The sequence below is a fragment of the Arachis hypogaea genome, chromosome 10, assembly GCF_003086295.3.
Source record: "Arachis hypogaea cultivar Tifrunner chromosome 10, arahy.Tifrunner.gnm2.J5K5, whole genome shotgun sequence".
In the NCBI taxonomy this organism is placed as follows: domain Eukaryota; kingdom Viridiplantae; phylum Streptophyta; class Magnoliopsida; order Fabales; family Fabaceae; genus Arachis; species Arachis hypogaea.
The window spans coordinates 4,756,146-4,760,066 of record NC_092045.1 but is presented as its reverse complement, the minus strand read 5'-3'; the positions used below and the strand labels follow the sequence as shown (position 1 = coordinate 4,760,066).

Below are 3,921 nucleotides of genomic sequence, written 5' to 3'. Positions count from 1 at the left end.
CAGAAATTATTTTATTGAAAATAATTAAAGACAGTTTTGATTAATTGGATTTGAAATAAATTAAGAATTTTTATCCAAACTCTATAATTATGGATTATTTTACTATTTACAATTTAAAGTTTTAGAAATCCAAAAATAATGAGATTTGGCTATTTAAATTAGGAGTTTATCTAATTATATAATTATTAAGTTATTCTCCATATTTAAATTATAAAGTTAGTAGTTGTCAAATAATAAGAATTTAATATGATTTAATTTAAATACTTTATATTTTTATAATTTAATACTTTAAGTTTTAGGAATAAAGAAAATTAATTATATTATCTTATATTTTTAATTAGAGTATTTGATTGGGAATCAAATTAATATTTTGATACAACAAATAATATTTTAAAGTAATTTTAGAAATTTAATTAGATTTCAAAATTTATACTCCATACCCCAATTTTATTAAAATTACTTTACTCTAATTAAACCCAAAATCTTAATTTTAAACACAAATCCTAACCCCAATTAAACTACAATTTTTTTTCTTTTATTCCTAATGAAACCCTAGCCGCCACCCCTTAATCAGCAAGCAAAACACAAACCAACACACACCCAGCAAAGAAAAGAAACAGAAAGGAAAGGGAGAAGAGGGATCCGCAGAGAAAGAAGGAAGAAAGGGGAGACGGAAGCAGGGGAAGGGGAGAAGAGAGGGAGCTGTGATCCACAGAGGAAGGAGGAGGGAGACCGTCGCTGCAGCTACGCCACTGCCACTGCGTCCTGTTGCCAGCGCCGCCACCGTCCAGCTCGAGCCACCACTGCGCCATTTGTCACCATCGCGAGGAAGCCCAGAACTGAGGAAGAGAGCCGCGCGAGGAGTAGGAGGCGTCGCCATCGGTGGAGCCCGCGTCGTTGCCGTTGCCGTCGCCGTCGAGGTCTTCCCGTCGTCGTTCCTCACCACTGCCGAGCCGCCGTCGACGCAGATCTGACTAGAGGAGAAGAGGGAAATGCGACCAGAACGGGATGGAAGGGAAGAAAGCCACCTGCATCGCTACCATCAAGCCATCTCTGTCGTTGCTGCCGTCAGAAACCGCCACTGAAGCTTCTGTTTTCTTGGTAAAGCTCTAACCTTGCTTCAATTCTTCCTTATCTGTTAAGTTCATTAGTACAATGAGAGTTGTTGCGGAAGTTGTTTGTGCTAGGAGTTTATTTATCGCGAGTTGCCGCCGTTGGAGCCACCACTGGAGCTACTTCCATTCAGTTCAGCTGTTCTTCCTTATTACAATAGGTATCTCTATTTCGAAACCCTCGTCGCTAGCGTATACGAGTTTTTGTTATGTTTGGTTATAAACTCAGAGATTTGGTAACGTAGGTTCGAGTTCTGTATGTTGCATGTTGCTTTTAAGTTGCTGTGATTGCTGCGAAAGTGATCAGAGGCCGAGGTTTCGGTTGCTGTTGGTTTTGAGCTGAGAGAAAAGAGCTCCGTTTGCGCATTTGGTTTATGATTTCGCTTGTCGAGGTAGGGGCTGTTTATAAAAACTAATTCATTTTAAATTGAAATTGTTATAAATAGATATGACATGCTAAATGTATTTCTGGTGATTATGTAAGTCTTATGCATTGTCTGATTTGTCTTGGATGAATATGGTTGTCTGTTGAATTAAAATAATGTCTGATTTTGTTAAATGGAGGTTTCTGATTGTTTTGATTTGAAATGATCTTTAATATTTGAAAGTTTGAATTTGGTTTTATTGGAAACTGATTTGGTCTTGAACCCGATGGAAAGGGGTTGAGGATTGGTTTGACTTGGATCCGAAAGGGTGGTAAAGTCCAAGTTTTAGGGGAGATATTGCCGAAATTTCTATAAAATTCGAGACTTTATTTGAAATGTTATTTTAAAAATAATGAATTATGCTTTGAATTGAATTATTGACAATGAATTATGTTGGAACTTATTTTATTAAGAAAATTATTATATTGTGAATGTAATTTATTTAAGAAAAGAATTATATTTTAAAGTCGATTTAAAGATGAAAATTCTTGTGTTTTGGAATTTGATTTAAGTAAACAGATTTGGAGGAGTTTAGTGGATTTAAAAGAAACTTGAATTTCAAGTAACTAATTTCGTTTGACGATGTTTTAGGAAAGGTTGAAATATTCTCTCAAACTTTGATTTAGTAAAACTGAAACAATTTCTGAGCATTTGGAAACAGATTTAAGAATGACATTGAAAATTGGTTTTCAGTTTAAAAGGATTTGGTTTTGAAATCGGTTCGGAATGTTTGGATATATGATTTGGTTTTGGTTTTTGATGAATTTAAGAAAATGAGTTAGGTTATTCACCCCTAAAGTCTTGAGACTCTGGTGAGAAATTTTATGGCCAAATCCTGATTTAGAAATGAATGATTTTGAGTCTTTCAAATGAGATTTTGAATTTGGCATGATTTTGAAATTGTTTGAAAGTTTTGAAAAGATGTGGAAAGTAGCTCCATTTTGAAAACTGATTCTTGGCAAGAGGTGAATTGAATACGTTTGTTATTTGAAAGTAAATTGGCCAAGAATGATTTTTACAATAAGATATTGAGTTTGATTGATTGTGGATATTACTGAGAATATGTTGAGGGTTTCTGACCTGACAAAGATGGTGGTATAATTCCACTTGCTCAGTGCGTAAACCGTTGTGCAGGGATGCTGGTTTTATCCTGCCTGCAGTGAGGATGGTGGTTTTATCCCGCTCACGTATTGATAAATTGTTTAGCAAGGACGGTGGTGTGATCTCGCTTACATATTGTTTTGTGTGCCCAGTAAGGATGGTCGTTTAATCCCGCTTACTCTGGAGGCAAGGACGGTGGTTTAATCCCGTTTGCGTGTTTCGAGTAAGGATGGTGGTTTAATCCCGCTTGTTTATGGAACCTACGGATAAGGATGGTGGTTTAATCCCGCTTATCCGAGTCGGGTCTGGCAACATAACCGACGCGTGAGCTCATGGCCAGTAGGACAAGCATGCATCATTTGCATCTATGTGACATTGATTGGGTGTGTTTATTGTATATGTGGTTTGCCTATGTGAATAATTATGCTTAATTATTAATTGCTCAACTTGATGTAACTGTTTGATTATGCTTGAACCTTCTACCTGTGTTTATGACTAAAATTGGTTGAATCTGTGGTGAATTATCTGTGGATTGATTTGTTTGGGCCTAGAGCCGTAGTTGATTACGAGATGGGTCAAAGACCGTGTTTGATTTGAGTTTTTGGTTTAGAAAAGTATGAAAAATTAAACTGGTTCAGCATAGATTTAATGAACCTATGCTTGGAACAGTTTGGTCATTCATGCTGTCTAGAAAAAACATTTAAAAATACTTTTGGATTTATGAGAAATTAACATTTTTCCCTTTCAAAAAGACTTTCGAATTTTGAATATTAAATCTTTGGTTTTGAAAAGGTGCATAAGACAGTTATTAATCACTGTACTTTAAAAACGGTCTTATTTTCGTATTTTATTATAGCAATTTTGTGACCCTATAGTGAGAACCCTTTCAAGGACGATGTTCTCACTCCCCTACAGGTTTTTCCCTTTTCAGGATATGGACGACGAAACTTTAGAAGAGTTATATTCATTTTCTGTTTATTTGATATTATTTTGTATTATCTTAGGTATTATTGTTCCCTTTCCTTTATTTTTAGCCATTTTTGCAAAAGGGATAGAAGTTTTTATATGTGAAGTTTGTGTATATATATATATATATATATATATATATATATATATATATATATATATATTTGTAAATATTGTAATCTATATTGCAACGTATGGATGTATGTTTTGAATATTCGATTTCAGTTTTAAATAGGCTCATATTTTAGTACTAAATATTTTAAGAGTCGTTGTAATACCCGAGCTATCAGAGTGGCGCAGCCGGAAGTGTGACTTTT

General features: G+C 34.8%; 1 long non-coding RNA gene across 1 annotated transcript; it reads left to right on the top strand.

Moving 5' to 3' along the window:
• The first annotated feature begins 477 nt into the window (after positions 1 to 477).
• Positions 478 to 3,159, top strand: LOC112714785 (uncharacterized). Its single transcript, XR_003159363.2, has 4 exons — positions 478 to 1,101; positions 1,175 to 1,273; positions 1,358 to 1,504; positions 2,672 to 3,159. It is a non-coding gene; the product is annotated as an uncharacterized lncRNA (long non-coding RNA).
• The last annotated feature ends 762 nt before the right edge of the window (positions 3,160 to 3,921 follow it).